Below are 9,729 nucleotides of genomic sequence, written 5' to 3'. Positions count from 1 at the left end.
AATGATGTCAGAACGTGTTGAAAATTGATGACGTCGCTTTGAATGATGCATACTGAACGCAAAAATAGGCTGCAGTTCAAATAAATTTAAAAAAATTTGAAGTGCCCGTGTAACAGATGAGTTCTCGTCCGAAACCCTGATACTCTGAAAAAGATTGTCCAGTTTGTACACGAGGTGCGTCAAGTTTTCGCCGTGACCCTCTCTACTCTTTTCCAGATGCTATGCGGGCGAAATGATGATACCATGCCAAGTTCCAACATTTTCAGAGTTTATTTTGTAGTGATTTTCAATTTCACCGTCATTTAGCTCCCTAAACAAATCGGTAAATGACTGAAAAACAGCAAATGATGTCAGAACGTGTTGGAAATTGATGACGTCGCTTTGAATGATGCATACTGAACGCAAAAATAGGCTGGAGTTCAAATAAGTTTAAAAAACATTGAAGTGCCCGTGTAACAGATGAGTTCTCGTCCGAAACCCTGATACTCCGAAAGAGATTGTCCAGTTTGTACACGAGGTGCGTCCAGTTTTCGCCGTGACCCTCCTTACTCTTTTGCAGATGCTATGCGGGCGAAATGATGATACCATGCCAAGTTTCAACATTTTCAGAGTTCATTTTGTAGTGATTTTCAATTTCACCGTCATTTAGCTTCCTAAACAAATCGGTAAATAACTGAAAAACAGCAAATGATGTCAGAACGTGTTGGAAATTGATGACGTCGCTTTGAATGATGCATAGTTAATGTAAAAATAGGCTGGAGTTCAAATGACTGAAAAACAGCAAATGATCTCAGAATGTGTTGGAAATTGATGACGTCGCTTTGAATGGTGTGTACGGAATGCAAAAAAGTCTGGAGTTGTAATAAGTTTAAAAAAAATGAAGTGCCCATGTAACAGATGAGTTCTCGTCAGAAACCCTGATACTTCGAAAGAGATTGTCTAGTTTGTACACGAAGTGCGCCCAGTTTTTGCCGTAACACAAGAAGTCCGGAGTTGTAATAAGTTATTAAAGATAAAAAAGAGGCACAATGCTCGTTAATTAGCTTCAAGCCTTTCGGAATAGTGCAAACTGCACTGCACATAGCTCCGTGCAGTCTACACTATTCCTCAAGGCTTAAAGCTAAGCAACGTGCAGATGAGCATTGCGCCCCTCCTTTATCGTCTCTGCACTCAGGGCTTATAAACCGCTCCTAGTGCCTCTCTCTTCGTGAGGTGGGACTAAAAAACAGCTTACTAAGAAACTATAGTACCGGTTCATGGCACGAACCGGTAATAAAGGTGCCCGTGGGGCCCAGCCTGACCACAGTCTGACGCAGCATCATTAGTACTGGTTCGTGACACGAACCGATACAAAAGGTTGCTCACGAACCAGTACTAATGATCTCCGCCCGCCTAGCCGTTGGAACCGGCACTAATGTGCTTCACATTTGACCCTTTTTTACTAGTGACAATGCAAACATAGCAGTTACCGTCATATGTTAGTACAGAGAGCTACTTCAACAAAGCTAGCTAGTACTATGCGCAGTGTTTTCCCTTCTTGAAGCCGGCTGTTTGGAACAATTAAGAGCAGTCTAAGTGCATCTCGTCTTCACCAGTCTCACTGTTTAAAAAAAATGCATGTACGGAACTTGCTTCAGCAATCTTTCTATTCCCAAAAACAAAAATTGGATCTCTCCCAAAAAGACACCTCATCTCTCCTCAAATAGAGGGAGAGTTGCAACTCTTTCAATATTTTTTTAACCCATGCCACCTCAGCACGCCGTTAACAATGACCACCGGCCAGTCGCATCGCCGCTGCCGGACCACCTCGTCGTCGTGCCGCTGACGTCGGACTGCACCGCCGTTGCTGACCGCCCGACTTGCCGCCACCCGCCGTCGCGACTCACCTCCATTCACTCTGCCACCCGCCACCCCCACTCCGCCATGCCACCGGTCATCGGGTCAAGCTCCACCAATGTCTTACATGGATGTGAGAGACAAATAGAGAGAAAATATTCTCTGACATGTGGGGCTTGTATGTCAGAGTAAATCATAGGGAGATATTTATAGGGAAACTTCTACAGCCACACACCTTTATAAAGAGATATTTTTTAGGACACCGCTGGAGATGCAACAAAGACCGGGTGTGAACGGTCGTCCGGCTGCAACAAAGAGGATGGCCACATATTATTCATGTGCAGATTCATGAGGCACATTCGAAATAAGATTAAGTGCGGCTTGGGATTTTTTACATACACACAGACAATTATTGGGGCAGCTTCAACCCAAGCAAAGACAAGTGGTATTCTATAATCAGCGGCAACAGAACATAGGGAATACTTCTTGCTTCGTGGAAATTATAGAATGAAGGGAATGCAAGGGTATTTAGCAATATTTCATCCATACCATCTGTCATCGCATGCGAGATAAGAGTCAAAGTCACACTTCACTTTTTCCGGATCTACCAATGCTTGTCTTTATTAGACAAACTTGTCATGACAGCACTCATGTTGATCGCATTAGGGCTTGATTTTATTTATTTTTTTATTTCTTTTGGCTTTCAACCTTTTTTTTCTTATTGATTTACTTATTTTCTATCCATTTTCAATTTTCACTTCTTTTGTTTCATTAATATTTTTGGGTTTATTCCCCACTCTTTAGACTTGAATATATTTTCCCTAGTATATTCATACATGAAATGCATATTCATAGGTATACGAACAAGTTTAATATTTTCAGTTACATGTATTTTTAATATGTAAATCAATTTTATGCATTTATATTTTAAATATGATGTAAACATATCATTTCATATATATGAACTCTGGTAATAATATATGTAAACTTTTTAATGGATGAATATATTTATTATATATATATAATACGAGATGGGCATTTATTACATATATGTGAGCATTTTCTTTGCATAGGTGTATATTTTTCATTTTTCACAATTTATTTTTTCCTTTCCAAATTACTTTTTGGCGCAATTTTTCTGAACATATTGACCAAATACATTATTCCTTAAAAGAAGGCCTTGATCGGCTGCCGCATGGTCGGCCGCTTCAAGTGTTTGCCCAACTAGTCCCTTTGGAGCCCAGAAAGACTATTCCTGAGGAAGGGGCGGAGAATAAGAGACGTCTTATGGGTGGAGTTATTGTGCTCGAGCTCAAATGAGCTCTTTATCCTGAGCATTGATTTCTGCGTGAGGATCTGTGCCATTTCTTTATATAGGAGGTTGTGGGCTGCCAGGGAAAAAGGTACTGTTCCGAAATACGTATGCGCTGCAGGCGGGTAGTGGGCCATAAGTTAACCGGATCGTGGACGGCCGTTCGAGTGAGAAGAGACGAGCCGTGGCCCGGAATATGCGTGCACGCCTGATCCATGGCACAGGGCGTTGCCTTTTCCTGTTGGTGGGGTCCGGAGCTCCATGGCCGCTGTTCTAGTCTGTTCTCCACTTTGGGTGTTGGCAACTGAGTCATCGAGAGAAGATGTGGGGCCGGCGGCGGCGGTGACAAGCCATGGAGTTCCTGATGATGCAGCCTATACGCGGGATCGTAAAAATCTTCCCTTTTCTCGTGGTTGACTTCCTGGATTAGCTACGTGGACTTATAGTTTGAAACGGATTTGGTTCGTCATCCATCAGATCTACTTTTCTGGAGGAGGTTGGCGAGAGTATAGTGCCGCCTCCTACGGCAGAATATGGTGCGGTGCAGCGGGCACTGGCGCATGGGATGGAAAGGCGGCGGAGCAGCCAGTGCTAGGGGCGGGTGTGGTGGATCAGTCAACGGCGGTGGGGGATTTCATGGCGGCAGAGCAAGGTGCGGGGGAGCAGCGCAGACGCTCAAATCTGGGCGGCCGGCGCAGCGGCGGTAGACGGGAGAGAGAGCTCGCCCGCAGCTTCAGTGCTGTCAACTGGGAAGATGAACCCCCGGGCTCCTGGATGGAACAAAAGGTCAGTGGTTGAGTTGATCATGCAGATAAATTGGAGCAGTAAGAACCTGGGATAGATGTGCTGAAGTAGTGTGTTCATTGTGGCCATGGCAATACTTGTATGCTTAGGTAGCGAAAGATTTCTTGTTACATCAAATAATCTACTGGGACTTTAAGACAAATGATTCCATGGATTATAACAACTACAGAATTAGATGCACTTGCTGTAGGTAGAATGATGCTTGCGAACCAGTGAATTACAAGGATCTAGTTAGTATTGTATGAACTATGCTTGCTGAACCTTTGTAAACTAAATAATGGAATGGAACTTTTTAAAGAAATGATTCCCTGGATTAGAACCACTACAGAATTAGATGCACTTGCTCCAAGTAGAATGATGCTTGCAAACCAGTGAATTAGATGGATCTAGTTAGTATGAGTGATGCTTGCTGAACCTTTGTAAGGTAAATAATGGACTGGAAGTTTTTAAAGAAATGATTCCATGGATTAGAACAACTACAGAATTAGATGCACTCGCTGTAGGTAAAATGATGCTTGCGAACTAGTGAATTACATGGATCTAGTTAGTACTCCCTCTGTAAAGAAATATAAGATTGTTTAGATCAATAAAGTAGTGATCTAAAAGCTCTTATATTTCTATACGGGGGGAGTATGAATTATGCTTGCCGAACCTTTGTAAGCTAAATAATGGACTGGAACTTTTTAAAGAAATGATTCCCTGTATTAGAACCACTACAGAATTAGATGCACTTGCTCCGAGTAAAATGATGCTTCCAAACCAGTGAATTACGTGGACGTAGTTAGTATGAATGATGCTTGCTGAACCTTTGTATGGTAAATAATGCACTTGAAGTTTTTGAAGAAAGGATTCTCTGGATTAGAACCACTACAGAATTAGATGAATTTGCTCCAAGTAAAATGATGCTTGCAAACCAGTGAATTACATGGATCTAGTTAGTATGAAAGATGCTTGCTGAAACTGCAGAAATTAGATGATTTACTTCCTCTATAAGTAAAATGATGCTGGCAAACAAGTGAATTACATGGATCTAGTTAGTATGAATGATGCTTGCTGAAACTGCAGAAATTAGATGCTTTACTTCCTCTATAAGTAAAATGATGCTGGCAAACAAGTGAATTACATGCATCTAGATAGTGTGAATGATGTTTGCGGAACCTTTGTAAGCTAAAATCATGGTTGCCTGTTTTCGCAAAGGCTACGTATTGGAGCTGCAGCACCTAGCGGAGCACCTTGCCCAAACCGCGTTAGTGCATTTGAGAAGGCTGTCAGGAGTTTTGCTGAGAACCCAGCCGAGAGTGTGATTACCCCAGTTATTGGCACTACATTTGACTCAGTGGGTGAGGTGTACAACTTCTACAATTTGTACTCGTGGGAGAAAGGCAGCCGACTGAATGTCAAGAGGACAAAATGCATGCAATAAATAGTGTGTGGGTGCTTGGTGAGTACAATTTTTTGCTAGTGGTACTGCTTCAACAATCCCAGTTTATTTGATCAGGTTGCGAAGTTGGAAACGAAAATTGCTAATCATTTTGCAGGGGAAAGCTGGTGTCGAGAACACAAGGTCTTGGCGATATGAATGCCGATGCGAAAATTACTACTAAGAGCAGAAGACAATGGTAGGTATATTGCGGAGCATAGAGACACGCACAACCATTCGCTTTCACCTAATTTTGGTGAGACAATCCACTGGCCTTCACGCAAACACATAGATGTTTACACCAGGGTCTTGTGAAGCAGTTAAGGCAGAATACAGCGTCATAGGAGGTTTCTTTGGGTCGATGGAAAATGTTCCGTTCACGAAGAGGTCTCTGTGTAATTTGTGTGGTAAGACAAATAGGGACCAGGCAGATGAGGATGTAAAGAAGACGATGGATGTGTTTGCGGAGATTGGAGCTAAAGATCCACACTTCACATACAGGGTTCAAGCTGACAGTGAGGGTAGGGTCAAGAATCTGATGTGGGCAACTGGTAGCAGCAGGCTGCAGTACAACTTCTTTGGCGATGTCATAACATTCGACATGACTTACAGGACGAACTTGTATGACATGCCTTTCGGCCTTTTTGTTGGCGTGAACAATCACTTTCAAAGTGTGATTTTGGCTGGTGTTCTTGTTCGCGATGAGACCCAAGAGAGTTTGGAGTGGGTTTTTTCAGAATTACTAAGAATGATGGGTGGTTCTCCACCCATGACCATACTTAAAGGTATTTTTCTCTGATTGGAAAATTTGACAATCCTTCGTCTGACATATAGATGATCTGTATCTTGTGATGTTTGTTTACCTGATCGTTGGACTGTTATGTAGACCAAAACCGTGCCATGGAGCTCGCCATCAGTAAGATTATGCCCGGGACAACACACAGATGGTGCAAATGGCACTTTTTGAAGAAGGCAAAGGAGCTGTTGGCTCCTCTGTATACAAAGAAAAGTGACTTGTGGTGGCTAGCATGCGTGTTTACCAAAATAGAGACGCCTGAACTTATCGGGAGAGATAATCTTAGTACAAAAATTCATAGATAAAACATGATCGCCCGCATAATGGGCTGACAAAAGAGTACACTAGTACGTTGGCACACTGATTGCCACGGTTACAGACCATTCCTGATTACAAGCTGCAATTACGAAAATTAACTAGTACACCACACTAGGGGGGCTATCCCCTATTACAAACCATACCGCACACGGAACTAGATGCTGCGCTGCACGAAGAAAAGCATGCCTAGTACAAGGATTAAGTTGGTTCCGGCCAACAGCAGCGCTGTGCCGTTGCTGTCAGCGGAGCAGCAATGCGGTGCGGCGCTGGGAGGGCTCGCCTGCTGCATGTGCGGCTGCAGGCGTGCATGAGCTGCTTGGATTCCCCCTGGATGCTGGCCGGGCTCGCTTGCTGTGTGTGCGGCTGGAGGCGCGCATGAGCTGCCTGGATATCCACCTGGCTGCCGTCCACGAACTGGCGCTGGCGGTTGGATCTATGCTGAAGGACACCGGATGGGTGCGCAGCTACAGAGCGTTGCAACATGTATGGCTGGGTCAAACCAAGGCGACTAAGCTCCGGGAGGTAGGTCTCCGTCGAGTGATTTCATCTTGAGATTAAATGGATAAGCATTTGATTTTTCTTAGCAAGGAGTACTTACATTTTTTCTGACGCACTTGTGGAAGGGTTCTCCAGCTCGGGAGACCAAGGTGACCACCTTATCGCCACAACGTGAACAAGGGATCAGCGGGAGCACCTCGTCGGGCTGCGAGGAAGAGGAGGAGGCCGCCATTGTTTCCGATCTGGTTGTCCCCGGAGAAGATGAAGAGGACAAGGGAAGGAGGAGAGCAGAGGTAGCAGAAGAATCTTGGAGTGGAAGGATGCAGGGATCGTCTCCGCGGTTTATTTTCGCTGGGTTTTTTCGTCTCTCCTTCCACCACCCCTCCCACCCTGGTTCGCGGTTTATTTTCACTGGTTTTTTCGTCTCTCCTCCCACCACCCCCTCCCACCCTGGTTCATCGGTTTATTTTTCTCTCCATTCTTTATTACAACCAGAACTTTCCTAACGTATAATAAATCACGGATCTAACTTCCTTAAATTATGCAAATCAATCGATTCCTTTTATTGGTTCAATTTGTCTTAGAAAACAAATAACAGATTTTTCGGAAAAAAATAATACATTTTACTCTAACTTCTTTAAATTATGCAAATCAATCGATTCCTTTTATTGGTTCAATTTGTCTTAGGAAACAAATAACAGATTTTCAGAAAATAAATAATACATTTTAATCTAACTTTCCTAACTTATCTAAATCAATCGATTCCTTTTATTGGTTCAATTTGTCTTAGGAAACAAATAACATATTTTCAGAAAACAAATAATACATTTTAATCTAACTTCCTTAAATTATGCAAATCAATCAATTCCTTTTATTGGTTCAATTTGTCTTAGGAAACAAATAACAGATTTTCAGGAAACAAATAATACATTTTAATCTAACTTTCCTAACTTATCAGTGAAATTTGTTTTAGGAAACAAATAACAGACACGTCACAACTTTCCTCCCAATAAATAGTTTCTTAACATTTGCAAACTTTCCTAATCAGACACGTCACAAACGGGCAGGTACTGATATCACGTTACCAAACAATAAAACCCCATTTGCATAGAAATCAATTCAAAAATCCTAATTTTCCTAAATTTTTACCTTTGCTTTATAACAACAAATATTTCCTATGTTTTCCATCGATATTAGCATTTTTTTGAACTGAGATCTCCGGGTTATGATTTTTTTTGCGATTCTTTCCAATTGTGACCTCTCCTTCCACTCCGACTCCTTCTCGCATAAACACCTCCACCACAGCCAGGTGACACCGCCCCAGACCTCCTGCTTCTCCACACCTTCTCCGCCACCTCCTTCTCGTACTCCATTAACAATCCCTCCGCCACATTTGTCCACGGCGGTGTCGAGGGCATGGCGCAGCAGCGTACCAGCGGTAGAGCAGCGCATAGCAGCAGGAAGCAACTCGCAGCAGGCGAGGCAAGCGGCCGACGGTGGAGGGCACAGATGCGGCTGGCATGGCTGAGGGGGCGGCCGGCAGAAGATGGCAACGACTGGAGGCGGCGGGAGGCAGGGGCGCGACAGCGGGGCGAGCGAAGGGATAGGCGGCAGCAGACGGGGCGAGCGCAGCCAGCGGGAGTGTGGCGCGCGGCCAGGGTGTGTGTCGCGCGGGGCACAGTGGTGCGGTGGCTGCGGCGAGCGCGACGGTAGCGGCGGGCGCGACCGACGCGGTGTAGCACGGGCGTGGGCATGGAGAGGGAGTGGCTCTGGTGCGCGGAAGAAGAGCGGCAGGATCGGGCATGGGCGTGCATAGGAGCGGGCATGTGCCACGGGGTCAATCCGAGGAGCTCGGTGGCTACCCTGCAATGGCCATGGCGGACGGCGGTTCTCGGCCACGGCGAAATACCTATCGAGAGCAAACGAGAGGGGAAACAGGGGAAAGGCAAGAGGAGATCATGGCGGTGTCAATGGCGCCCTAGGGGAAGACATGGGAGCTCGGGGCGGCGCGGATCGAACGGTAATATCGCGGTGGCCCAAGGATGAGGAAGACGGCAACGACGTCGATGCGGGGGTGCTGGACTTGATCTCGTTGGCACAGACGAAGTAGCGAAGGCGTTCGGAGCTCCTCGACAAGCTCCTAGCACGCTTGGAGGCAGTGGCCATGTGGACGGGGTCGGGCATGGTGGCCGTGGCGTCTGACTTCGTCCAGATCGACGGTATCGAGCGAGCGAGGAGGAGAAGTGGATTTGGGAGGGGGCGTCGAGGAGGAGTGAGGCCATGGGGGCAGGGAAGGCAGGGCGTCACCCTTATCCATTCCCCTTCGATGCCAGCGAGGTGGTCGGGCGGGAGCCCGGCTCTGTAGCGACGCGGCTCGGGGAACAGGAGAAGACGACCGCGCGGGGACTGGACCGCTGAGCCGGTTCGGTGGCAAGGCCCGGGGGCAGGGCGAATCCCCTTTTACATCGTCCTTTTGGTTTTCAATGTATTCTAATCTATTTCTCCTTTTTAACACCGTCTTCTATTTATTCTTATCTACTAAATGATCTCTACTCCTAATGTCTCAGTTGGTAGTCTCCGTTTCGGGTTTATTTTCGTCCAACCTCCCGAGTGAGGGAGAGGCGGAGAGAGAGTGAGGAAGAGGGAGGGAGAGGGTGTGTGTGTGAGAATTTGATGGTAAAAAAGGTCGTCAATGTCACTTAATATGTATGAGAATATTCAATGTAATATTACCATAATTGATAT

The 9,729-nt window shown here is 45.4% G+C and overlaps 1 long non-coding RNA gene and 1 other non-coding gene across 2 annotated transcripts; one reads left to right on the top strand and one right to left on the bottom strand.

Annotated features, from left to right (window-relative positions):
* Nucleotides 1-3,574: 3,574 nt before the first annotated feature.
* Nucleotides 3,575-6,623, top strand: LOC109740171 (uncharacterized). The gene is made up of 4 exons (XR_012184022.1): nt 3,575-3,934; nt 5,150-5,393; nt 5,491-6,157; nt 6,259-6,623. It is a non-coding gene; the product is annotated as an uncharacterized protein (transcript).
* On the bottom strand, nt 6,463-7,501 carry LOC120964289 (uncharacterized). The gene is made up of 2 exons (XR_012184024.1): nt 7,085-7,501; nt 6,463-6,950 (listed from the first exon to the last, which is right to left on the bottom strand). It is a non-coding gene; the product is annotated as an uncharacterized lncRNA (long non-coding RNA).
* Nucleotides 7,502-9,729: the final 2,228 nt, after the last annotated feature.

This window comes from Aegilops tauschii, chromosome 5 (assembly GCF_002575655.3).
Source record: "Aegilops tauschii subsp. strangulata cultivar AL8/78 chromosome 5, Aet v6.0, whole genome shotgun sequence".
In the NCBI taxonomy this organism is placed as follows: Eukaryota; Viridiplantae; Streptophyta; class Magnoliopsida; order Poales; family Poaceae; genus Aegilops; species Aegilops tauschii.
Note: the sequence above shows the minus strand (reverse complement) of the source record. Positions and strands in the feature narration are given on the sequence as shown.